Below are 13,425 nucleotides of genomic sequence, written 5' to 3' on the forward strand. Positions count from 1 at the left end.
TACATTGAATGGTGCATGCGCATGTAGTGCACGTGCCACCGCAAACATAAGCCTCATTCTATTCAATGGGGCTCGAATTTATGCAATATTTGCCTTACGTGGGGGGGGGGGGGGGTCCAGAAGGATCCCCACGTAAGGCAAGACTCCACTGTATACATTTCCCCTCATTGGTTTTCCCAGTATAATGAATTTTTACTATTCTTTAATGATTTTTTACCATTCTATAATGAATTTTTACCATTTTTATATTAATCTATGTATTATAATGCATTAAGCTCTTACTCAAAGTATTTTAATGGCTCTTTCCCTAATGTTCACATTTCATATCCAAGTTTGATGGATGAACTTCATTGCAAAAATCAGAGTAAAAATTTCAAAATGTAACTGAATTTTGTTTCACATATTGGTTCCAAGATGCAAAATTACCTTGACTATGAAATGAACAAAGTTTTCCCCAATGCTAAGCTTATATTATCAAATGTCAATTTAATTGGAGACACTGAGGATTGAACCGGAAGCTCTCTGCTTGCATGGCATATTTTCTCCCATAGAGTTTTGTCCCCAGAGTCTGACATAGTGCAAATCAAACTAGCTTGATGGATTTAAAGATGTAATTAGGTCAGCTGTATCAAGCGGGTGTTGTTTTTGCCTCCCAAATGTGCTTTTTAAGAAAATATGCCTACTTGCCACATTAACCTAGAACATAATATATGGTTATTATGTACTTTCATAGGAAATAAGGTTCTATAAAATGTTTCTATCTCAGACCTTGGTCTTCTGGAGAGCATAACTGCATTAATATGATTTCCCCCAAATATGAAAAAGTTATAGCAATGCTTATAGGAATTTCTGCCCTGTAAAATGGAATTTCAATTGATAGAGTATTCACAGGATCACTGCCAAAGATTGTAAAAGTTCAGGCTAATAGCTTGATTTTGAGAGTTGGTGAGCTCAGATTCTATTTAACTTATTGAAAGTGTGCAAATGTGTAAATGTGTCTGGCCAGTCATTAAAAACACTAATACTAGCCAACCCTTTCGGAGACAGTCCTCAAAATATGGTGGCCATAATCAAGTGAAGAATTAAAATTGTTCTGTTGAAGTATGCTTCTGTAACCATATTTAGATTTGGATAATTACACCTAAGTAAGAGATTTGCCAAAAACTGTGTACCTTGAATACTTTAGTGTGGCCAAATGATAAAAGCATTGAACTGCCTTTGGGGGTTGGTTGTGCAACAAAAGAAAAGACCATTATGGTCTTGATGCACATGCACATCAGAAATGTTTCACATTGTCTCCCTTGTACAATCTCTTTTCTTGTACTCCTTTTTAAAAAAAACATCTCTGCTCTATGGGACACACATCTTGCTCATTACCTCAGCCCCCACTGCTGAGGGGGAAAGAGAAGGGATGAACCTCATGAGTTATTGCATGGAGTGACACCACTGGGTGAAATCCCCTCCAATGACCAAGCTAACCTCATCAATAGGAGACAGATAGAAGAGATAATCCATAGTCCTGCCCAAACATTTGCTGAATGTGTGCAGTCCATAATTGGATAAAGGCACAGGGCTGCAATTACTGTCTCCACCCTCTTGGTTACCAGATACAATCTGCTCCTAATTGTCTTGGGAATACTCTAAATAATTATACTGAATAACTGATTTAATGGCTGTACAAACAGCCCCAAAGGAGTGGCTTCCAGCCTTCCCTTCTTCAGCCAGATCAGGGCTGGCTCTTTTTTGCACCCTGGAAAGGGCATGATAGCCACGGCTATACGGTGCTCCTTTGGCCCTGCAGCGTGTGGACACAGCGCCAGAGGAGCGCTGTGACACCACACACCATGTGGAATGGTGTGCGGTGCCACAGAGCCCTAGGGGGCAGAGTCGAGGTGTGCGCCATGTGGACAGAATACCTTGACTCCATCCCCAGGCCGGCCTTAATGACCAGTCTGAAGAGCCTCTTAATGGATTCGTTTACATTTTATTCCATGTTCTGTAATATGTTCTTGTATTATAAATGCAACATATTATGAACTCCAGCTCCCAAACCTGTCTTTGCAGCCTGGCAGCATCATGTCTGAAATATTTCTGAGGTGCTAGAGATATTAACAGCACTGTCGCAAGTATGGGAGTGCCTTGTGAACAGGCAGCTGGAAAGAGTAAGGTTTGGAAATCATAGACAGTCAGTCATGATCATAAACATGAATTCCTAGCAATTAGGATATCATATGCTCAACTTGAGAGCCAGAATGATGTAGTGGTTTGAGTGTTAAACTATGACTCTGGAGATCATGGTTTGAGTCCCTGATTAGTCAAAGAAACTCACTGGGTGACATTGGGCAAATCACATGTTCTCAGCCTCAGAGAAAGGCAATGGCAAACCTCATCTGAACAAATCTTGCCAGGAAAACTCCATATGTCAGAAATGACTTGAAGGCACACAATAATAGCACAACATCATGCCAAGCTTATACAATCGTAACTGCTGAATGGGATGCCAGCCATTATATTATATATTCATTTTCCTTTATATCTTGTTGTATTTCTGTATTTAATCTTTTACTCTAGTGGTATAGCCATCTTGATTACCAGTCATGGGTGGAGGTAGGGAGATATATTGAAACAAATAGTGTTATTTGAATGTCTCTTTACTGTTTGATGATTAATATCTCAGTTTTAATTTTTTTTTTTTTGCTTTTGATGACTATATTTTATTGATAATATATATCCATGTATTTTAATGGGTATAATCTGACTTGGAGTCCCTTTTGAGGGTCAAATGGTGTTGGCAACGCTCATTGGATGACCTTGGGCCCATTGGCATCTCACAGCTTCACTTGCCTCTCAGCATCACTGGAAGCAGCAGCACGAGTGGGAAATCCAATCTATGCCATTTCTCTGAGCTCCTTGGAGGAAGAACAGCATGCACATGTAATAAACAAACAAACTTGAATAGATAAATGGCCAATTTCACTGAACTTCTGCAGGGTTAATTACTGCAAGTGCAGCACTGGAAACCAGCCCATATTTCTTCCAAATTCAATTACTAATCATTTGCTGTTGCCATCTATCTATTTCTCATAAAGTATTTTTGCTTAATGATGTGAGCAGTCACCAAATGGTACACTGATGTTGCAAAGATTTTGTCAATCATATTTTGCATTTTTGGTGCCTTCAATAGTTTAAACAGAAACATGATTTGGGATGAGGTCACTTTTTGTAGTGGAAAGGGATTCCTCATCCAGAGTGAGGTAGAGAGATACAGCTATAACAAAATCCTGCAAAAGGTGGAGACAGACAACTACCGTATATACTCGACTATGTCGACCTCATGAATAAGTTGAGGGCAAGTTTGGGGGCCAAAATTATGGATTTTGCTATGACCCGTGGATAAGTCGAGGGTAAAACATAGGGGCATATAGCAAAGGATCTAAAGGATGAAGCAAAGTAAAACAATGTCAAAGAATTTATACAATTCCAGCAGACATAACTCTTTGTGCTCACTCTTAAGATTGGATGGATGAGAGAGTAAAGGGGGTCGGTGCTTCACATATTATACTCTTGCTTTTCCCCAGGAGATGGTTTCTACATTTAAGTAAGAGTTAAGATACAATACTTACATTGACCCGTGGATAAGTCAAGTCAGTTTTTTGGGGTCAGTTTTTTGACCTAAATTTCTAGACTTATACACGAGTATATACAGTACTTCCATCTCTGGCATTCTTTAATGTGGATGAGCCTGCTTATATCATAGTATCACAAGCCTATCTCAAAGACTTGATGGCACGGCATTTTGTTATGTGTATATAACAAATGAAGAAGGCAACGGTAGTGAAAATCCCGTGATAGGTTCACTTTAGGTTTGCCATAAATTGAAAATGACTTGAAGGCATACAACAACAATACAACAACATGCCCAACGTATGACATTATAACTGCAGAATGCCAGTAAGTGAGCAAGGAAATCAGTTGACTGTGGGATTGTGGGCATTATAGTGCAATATGTCAAGAGGACACAAACCTGGGGAAGGTTGCACCATTGTGCAGTGGGCAGCCAAGAAGACGAACAAACTGGGCCTAGAACAGATCAAGACAGAATTCTTCTGGAAGCCAAGATGACCAATTTTAGAATGCCATACTTTAGCCACATCATGTGAAGGCATGAATAATTAGAAAAAGAGAATGATGCTTGGAAAGGTAGAGGCCAATGGAAAAAGAGGAAGACCACATTCCAAATGGTTAGATTCAATCAGAAAGGCCACAGACTTGAGGCTACAGGACCTGAGCAGGGCAGTCGAGGACAGGGAATCCTGGAAATGTTTCATCCACAGGTTTACCATGAGTTGAAGCTGACTTGAGGGCAGCTAACAAGAACAACATCAGGGGGAGAAAACAAAGAACACAAGACAAGGATGGGAAGAAATTGCAGGTGGGGCTCTAGAAAAATGCAGTGAAATCACTGCTGAGGGATTTTCCATCTCTACTCATCTGACTGTAAAAGTGGGTTGAGAGGTCTGCTCAGAGACTTCTGCTAGGGGTTGGAGAGGAGTTTGACCAATTAGCTTGTGAGTGGTAGGAGCTTTTCCACCCAATGAGGGCACGGGGGAGGACATGGAACAGTGTTTCAGAATGTTGGAATTAAGTTCAGGAGAAAAATTATGTTTTGTGATATTTTTTGGTATTGCCTTGAGCTTTCATTAATAGAGTAAAAATTTCAGATTAAGCTGTGGGTCACACTGTTTACCTTTCACCAATGTTAGAGGGTTTGAAGAGCACTTTGTCATTTTCACAGCATCCTCCAGAGATGGAGCTAGCACTATTTGCATGCCTATACTCACTAATTGCAAGTTTGCATGATGGTGGCATCCTGTTTGCTTGCTTTACCCTACCCTACCCACTTGCTTGCTCCCTTCTACTTGTATGGGCGCAATACAAAGTGTTGGTTATTACCTTTAAAGCCCCACATGGCTTGGGCCCGAGTTACTTGAGGGAAAGCCTCTGCCTACACAATCTGACCCGCACTTTCAGAACATCTGGGAAGAATTTATTAGAGCATGCAAAGACTAGATTAATAACAACTTCCCACAGAGCATTCACTGCCATAGCCCCTAAACTGTGGAATAGTTTGCCAGAGGAGATCTGTCTTATCACCACCTTAGATGCCTTTAAGAAGGCACTTAAGACGGATCTCTTCCGGCAGGCCTACCCTCCCAATCTGTTATAAGAGATTCAAAAAATGCTCCACCTCTGTTTGTAATTGTATACATTTTAGATGATGATTTAGTTAATGTAATGTATTAATAGTAATGTCACTGTTTTACTGAACCTAATTTATATGGTATTGTAGTTTTTATTGCTGTAATATTGTTTTTATTCTTGTAATCCCGCCTCGATCTGCAGGGAGAGGTGGAAGATAATAAATATTATTATTATTATTATTATTATTATTATTATTATTATTATTAGCAGCCATTTTATTTCTTCTCACTGTCCTGTATAGGACCATGTTTTTGATGATGGTGGTGACTAAATTCTTAGAGGGCCAAGCTTGCCCCCATCTTGCCATGCTGCACCATTCTACTCATGAGTAGAATGGTACCATGGCAGTGAGCTGGGATGTGTTCCTTTCTACCTTGCCCCCCAGAAGCCCAGTCTCTGCAGTGGGTGACACCCGAGGCATGGATGGATGGATGGATGACACTGGAAGTGGGGCTAGTTGTTCTCCACCTTCTGCCTTGCAAATCTGATTATTGTGCTTGAAGGGTTCAGTACAATCTCTCATGTTTCCCAACAAGAGTGAGAAAGTTGGAAGAAGCAAAGTTGTGCCATTGGTCCTTGTTGACATCATGATATAATCTCTGTGGGGGAAAGGTTGCCAGTCTGAGCAATTGGGAAATGTTGCACTTTCAGAAACAAATGAGACCAACAGTGTGATATTTAGCATTATATACATATTACTGTATATACTCACATATAAGTCTAGAAACTTTAGTCAACAAAATTGATCCAAAAAATCTGAGTCGACTTATCCATGAGTCAATGTACATACTGCACTTTGACTCTTATAAAAAAGAATCATTGCCTAGTTAAAGGCAAGAGTATAATCTGTCCTGGAAGCACTGATATCCCCTCTACTTTCTTATCCATCCAGCCTTTAGTGTGAACACAAATAGTTATGCCTGCTAGAATTTTGTAAGTTCTTTGGCATCGTTTTCCTTTGCTTCATCCTTTAGATCTTTTGTTACATACTCCAAAAATTTACCCCTGACTTATCCATTGGTCCATTATTTTGGCCCCAAAACCTGCTCTTGACTTATACATGAGATCAACTTATAGTTGAGTATATATGGTACTTTAACTATTATCCTAAATTTTGCTCATGATACTTTCCTTGAAAGGGTAAGGCATGCACCTTCACTGTACTGAACAAAAAGTTGCAAGCATTTCAAAAGGTAAGGGGATCAGCCAGAATAGTTAACAATGTTGCTCTTCATACATAAGTGATCTACTGTACTAAAAGGAAGATGATTGTATCAGTTTAGTACAATACACCAAAAGTAACATTTGGATTTAAGCCATATATGTGAGACATTCCTAGAAAGCTGAAACTATACAGTTTTCTGTATTTAAAAGAACCAAGCAGCTTTTATTTGGTCCCAGGATTTAAACAGTGTGAATAGTATCATTAGGCTCTACAAATGAGATAAAGAATCCCTCTAGATTTGATTCCTGAACTGGTAAATTTTCTAAGAAAGAAAGAAAGAAAGAAAGGGGATCAGGACTTTTTATAGACACATCTGCTTTTTGCATTTTAACATTCAAAGCATAAGCACAGACATGCTGTTGAAATAAATCCATACTAATTCATCTTACAGTTTTGTTATGAAAATAAACCAGTTCAGATTGAGTTTCAGATGGAGGATAGCTCTAAGTAGCAGATGTTTGGATAAACAATAGTGAAGGGCCATCATCATGCTCTGCTTTGAGCTCCCAATGACCATTAGTATATGAAACTCTTTGAGTGACCCTGGTCCAGTCAGTCATGCTCTTTTTCAGCCCAACCTATCTCATGGGGTTGTTACATGGATAAGGTTGGGGATCTGGAGGCATGGATGTCATTCTGTAATATAAATTTCATTCTCACAAGTAAGGACAAATAATTTTACCATTTTCTTCCTTGCTGCAAGAATGCCAATGAAAACTCTGCAATTTTTGAAAACTATTTACAGTTCAGGAGTTATTCAATAAATAAATAAATAATAAAATAAAATAAAATAAAAATGCAGGACTGTCTTTTCCACACAGAAAACGTTGTTATTATGAATAAAATGTTTCTTGTACAGAAAACAGCATTTGATGTGAGGGGAAAAAATCCTGGTTCTACCCAAAAAAGACTCATGTGCTTTCTTCTTTTTTTTCTTGTGAAGTCTCAAACTGCAGATATTCTCACTGATCTTGGATTTTCCTTGTCAGGGTTTTCTGGCTTTTGAGAAACCATTTTAAAAAACAATTTTTCAGATATTTTAAAATATTCTTGCCAGCCTTATTGGAGAGCTTTAGACAGACAACATACACATGTAACAAACAAATCAGTTCTGTGGAAGCAATTAACAGAAAGGCCTTGATCTGATCTAATGGGATGATTTATTCATTCTTAACTAAAGGTTCTTAAGGTTTATCTACAGGTCCTTCCACGTTTAACATGATGTCATCTAGATAATTAAGGTACAGCTAAGAGTAATGGATTATTACATTGATCTGCTTTTTGAGGGGCTGACCAGGAAACTGACCAATGAGTAAAATGGACCCCCACTTCCCAAAATCCTAGCTATGTCCCTGCAACAAGGCCTTCCTTATCTCAGGCATATTCCTTGACTGTCCTTGATTCCTGACTACTGGCATGTCCCACAGTTCTGGGGACTCCTGGCTAGTGGAGTTAAAGTAATGAAGTTCTTCAACAGGGTGGAGTGGAGTGATAAGCATAAGGTAGGGAGGGATTCTGTGCTGTCTTGTATGTTGACTTATGATTCCCAAGAAAGCAATTTATCAACTTTCTTTTCCTTATCCCTCTTCAGAAAATGATTCCTGTAGATAGTACAGTCTTATTTCCAGACTATCTGATGGACTCTGTGGTGAAATAACACATCTGACTTTTAACAGTGGCTGTCATGGAAATGCAGAAGAGTGCAACTAGGTGCCCACAGGGAGAAGCAGAGGTAGACCTAGTTTATCTTCTCTGGTGTGTTCCTTTTCTATGCTGATTACTGTCTTAGGTGCGTTACAGACGGCCCAGAAGGGGCTGTCTTGCACCGCCACCGGTTGCAGCATCTGGGAACCGCAGCAGCCAAATGGCGCGGTTCGTGACGCTGCCAAGAAGGAGCGCAAAAATTGCGCTCCTTCTTGCTCCCCGGAAGAGACGCCATGAGGCACTAGTTGCACACTCACGGCGTCATTTCCGGGGCGCGACGTGCGGACGGAGAGCGTCCGTTATGTCAAGATGGTGGCGGCCGTGTGGAACGGCCGCCGCCATTTGTTACGGACTCAGTCCGTGCTAGGGTTAGGGGCATCTGGAAGAGACGCCCCTTTCTAACCCTAGCACGGGCTGAGTCTGTCCTAGGGTGCCCGTTTATAACGGGCCTTAGTTTCTTCATAATGAAACTGATTCACTAAGATACATAATCATTTTTGCTTACCTCTCCTAAAATGTGTCCTTCTGAACAGTGTAGCTATAGACAACATCATTCTATCTTTCTCTGGTAAATTCCTTTTTCTGTTTCCTTGAATGATCTCTGATACTCAGTCCCGAACACCATCCTCCCTAGTTGTTGTGTACACTCAAGTCATTTCCAACTTACAGTGACTTTAAGGCAAATTCAGGGGAGGTTTGCCTTTGTCCTCCTTTGAGGATGAGAGAGTATGATTTGCTGAAAGTCACTCAGTGAGTTTCCATGGCTGAGAGGGGATTTGCCCAATGCTAAAACTATTAAACCCTGCTGGCTCTCACCAGACTCCCTACAACGTGTCAATAAGAAAGTCTACTTAATTGTCCTAAATAGTACTATAAAAACAACTAATTGAGTTGTGCCACCTAATGGACTCTTCCAGCATTGCTTTGATCTGTCATCACTGCTTTTAGATTAACTATCTGTTTGTATTCATTCTTCTTGAGTCCCTGCATCACCTGGGCCCTCATTCATTACATCAGCCTGAATCAGTCTCTGATTACAATCTAATGCTAAAACTGCAGCTGAAACAGCAAAAGTGAAGATTGCAGAATATGCCACTGCCTCAGTTTTGATGTCTCTCATCCCCCTCCCCGAATTTAAAATGCCATGCACCAGCAGCACCACTACACACACCTTCTCCAAAAATCTCCTCCCTATTTGTTTTTCACTTGCAGGCAGCATTTTGGACACCCAGGGGTTAGCAGCCTCATCAGCACCAAATGGCCAATGATTTATTAAGCCAAGCTGCAGCATAATAATGCTCACCATGTGGCTAATAAGCAGAAACTTGGAAATAAAGCTGAAAAAGCAAAGACTTCTTTGGGGATGGTCTCTGTGCCAGAGCAGGCATGCACACACACTTTTTAATGGACTGAAGTGTGCCTGGAATATTAAACAGGTAGGAACTTGGCATCATCTAGATCAGTATAATTCCATGGGGCAGAAGAGGAATATATTAATTTTAAAATCACAGAGAGAGAGAGAGAGAACACTCACACTCCTATACGTAGACTGGATATTTAATGTGATAGACTAAAAAGCCTTTATATAATTTAAATGGAGGGTATGAAAACTTGTGGTCTTGGTAGCATTTGCCTTTGCCTTTGCGGTACAGAATTCCAAAGCTACTGGCTATTTCTACATTACCAGATATGAGCCACATCTGATACATTACTTGATAGAGAAATAAAAACAAAACGAAACACTGTTTCTGTTTCTATATGCAGTTATTCAGGCACATTCTTTAAAAAATGACTAAATAGGGCTGCCTGAGAAATTAAATCTTTGTGGATTGTGGAATGAAGAGACTTGATCCACACTTCTAAAATAAATATGCATATCATACTTTAGCTATACCCATGTTATATTAGGCTATGTTTAATAATAATAATAATAATAATAATAATAATATTGTTAGTATTATTTGTTATCTGCTTTTCCTCATGGATCAAGACAGAGAACAACAACAAATGAACTATTCACAACATCAAGTTAAAACACATTATAGTGCGCCCTTGCTAGCCGCAGGAGATCCATTCTGGAACCCCCCCCCCCCCCCCCGACATGGATAGCAAAAAAACCTCAGGACCTTGTCCTGTTCTTTTCAATGTTCCCATTTGCACTGCTGCATGCTTGTCCACCAAGAGAAAAAGCTGGCATTAAATCAGATGATGTGTAAAATAGATGAAAATTGAGATGTTTCTGGTAATCTTCAGCATCACTGAGGAAGTCCTTGTACTATCTCTGCATGAAGTGGGTAGACCAAATTGCACCTAACCAAACCACCAAAATTCAGTAGCAAGTTATGCTTCCCAGTTTTGACAACAAACCACCAAACCACCTTAAAGAACATGAGGAAGATGGAGAAACAAGGACATTCATTTGGCAATCATTTTCAGCTAGTTCAAAATTGTTTTCACTGGTTTGTTTTCAAAATTTAAAGGTTCACACAATAGAAGTGGAGATGCAGCAATTTTAGGAGAATGGGTTTCTGCACCCACCAAAGAAAAGCTGGTGATGTCGGATCCTGGGCACCTCATTCTACACTGACATATAATCACGGTCACAGTAAATAGGACACTTGGGCGACAGTGATACTGTGGTATTCTTTCCTTGGCTTTGCATAGAAATTCCATTCAAAGGCAAGCTGTTGATTGTAATGTCAAACTAAAAGTCAATTGAAGCCAAAATTCTTTTTTTAAAAAATAAATTTTATTGAATATTAAAAGCATACACTGAAAGCATATACATTCCTTCATCAAATCACCTCCATTACAAATACAGTGACATCAGTTAGGCATTAAATCCACTTATTTTGTAATATACACTAATTCTATTAATTTTTACATATAACAGTAAAGAGAAAGAAAGCAAAGCTAATTTTGTATATGCAACTTTGCACCCATTATTTCCATTTTTCTTGTTAACATCATTCCTACACTTCCCTGTTTTAATACCTTCCTTCTAAGTTTCTTTCTCCTTCCCAAATCATTCCAATCTCTCCTCTCTCATTCATCTTCATCCTTTCCCTGTCTCCCTTCTCAGTTCCTTCCTTCCTTCTTTTCATCATCTCTTCAATCCTGAGCCGGCCTTCTTACATAACTTTCCCTCCTTAGACATCCTCCTCTCACTCTTATCTACTTACTCTCACCCTCTTCTACTTACTTAACCTTCTTACCCTGCTAACAAGAACTCTGTCAAAATTCTAAACTAAATTGGAAATGAAATATTTCATTGTTTTCATTCCCTCGTGTACAATTTTCCAGCAAAGGAATGGTAGTTATATGACGAGACTGCTTCACTGAATTTATTCTCTAACTACCTGGATTATGAGAGGTGCTATTGTGTTATGTCCTTGACTTCAAATACCAGGAATACCTGAGATTTACTAAGCTGTCATCTTTGATCAATCCCTCCGGAGACTGTTCCTGGAAACCAATTTAGAACAAAGAGCACCATGTAAAGATTATCTTTAGTTTAATCTTTGTTTTACAGGCGTATGCTCAGCCAAAGCTCATTCTTCTGGCAGAATTTGAAACCCCGGAAAACATGTGACTAACTCACAGGAAGGAACACCATTTGAACATATGTAGCAAAAGCAAATCCCCCACTGCCAACTCTCTGTCCTTTTATTATGTCTCTTTCTAATCAGGACCAGGAGGAAACATACTGAATATCCGGTGATCACCTGTGCATTATATGCTAAACAAAACACATTTTCCCACAGACCTGCATGCTGTGGCACTAGGCTCTAGTGACTAGGAAATTTCAACAGAAATGTGCACAATAAATAGATTATGTTGCATGGCTGCACTGCAACTTTTAAAATAAACTAGTAGAAAAAGAGATAACATCTAGTTTAGTGGCTGAAAAAATAAACAGAACCTGTGAGCATTTTCAAGAGATGGGAGCAATTTAGAACAGGGCTAAATACACTATTTGAGATAAGACTCCAATAGGGATGAATCAGTTTGATTCAGAGTACTGAGTGAAACAGTCACATTTCGTATAACAGCAGGACTGAACATTTCCCTTTGCCTACTGTCTGTGCTCTCTGGTGCCTCTTTGACTGCATCTGCACTACAGAAATAATCCAGTTTGACACCACTTTAACTGCCATGGCACAATTCTACAAGCTATAGCAGAAGTTAGAAAAAAATCTTATATTTTGTGCAACAGTAGCCGAATCTCCTGGTCATCGTGGCCATATTGGCAAGATGATTCTGGCAGCTATAATACAAAATGTAAGATTTTCAATCCCTGGAGCTGGAGCCATAATTTTGCTACAGTATCGTGGAATCACATTCGTGAGTATTCATTGGGTGTTCCCATGATTTGATCAGTGCCTGTCTTTGTGTTTCTGAATTCTGGGTCACTGTTCTGTCTTCTGTTGGGGATAGAAGGAAATCTTCTTTCCATCTTTTTCTTTTCCAGCAGGCTTCCCCTCATAAACACATGGTCCTACTTTCTCAACTGTGAAAGAAAATAAAAGCAGACAGAAACCAAAGAAGATTTTAAAAATAAGAGCTTCCTGAGAGCAAGGTTTAAGGAGAAAGATGAAACACTGCAAAGTTTCTGAGGGTCAGTTTATCTAGGACTCTTTGCTTACACAGAGTCTGAGCCACCCTCTGGCATACATACACATGTGGAAATGTCAATGTATGACTAGGCAAGACACAGATATGGCTAGCAGCAATTTCTATTATGGTTCCATGCTTGAGAGAATGATTTGATGATTCCAGAAATTATTACCAGCCTTCTGTCCACAATGAGATTTCTCAGTGTGATTGTGGACTTCCTTGTGCCTGAGAGCAATTTGGGTCCAGAGGCAAGAGGTTCTGCTTCATAGGACCAGCCCTACTGTTAGACAGAGTGAAAGTTGATTTTGAATTTCATGGAAGGTCAGTAAATTGCTAGATATTTATTTATTGTTGTGGTTTTTACACTCAGGGAGAAAGAGATGTTGTCATAGGATTTTCTCCCTTGTGTGCCAAAATTATCTGACTTGCCTAGGATCCTATGCACCTTGATTTACAGCAGTGTTATGCAAACATTTTGCCCTTGGGTCTACATGGAATGTCACACAACCTTCACTCAATGTAGCATACGAATAAAAATGGTGTGCATATTTTCAGACTAAAAGACAAACTGTGAGTTGACATGAAATTCAGTATATGAAAATGCCTCTCAAAATATG

The sequence above is a fragment of the Sceloporus occidentalis genome, unplaced genomic scaffold (assembly GCF_023333645.1).
Source record: "Sceloporus occidentalis isolate IW3139 unplaced genomic scaffold, rSceOcc1.0.p SCAF_7, whole genome shotgun sequence".
NCBI classification, from domain to species: Eukaryota; Metazoa; Chordata; class Lepidosauria; order Squamata; family Phrynosomatidae; genus Sceloporus; species Sceloporus occidentalis.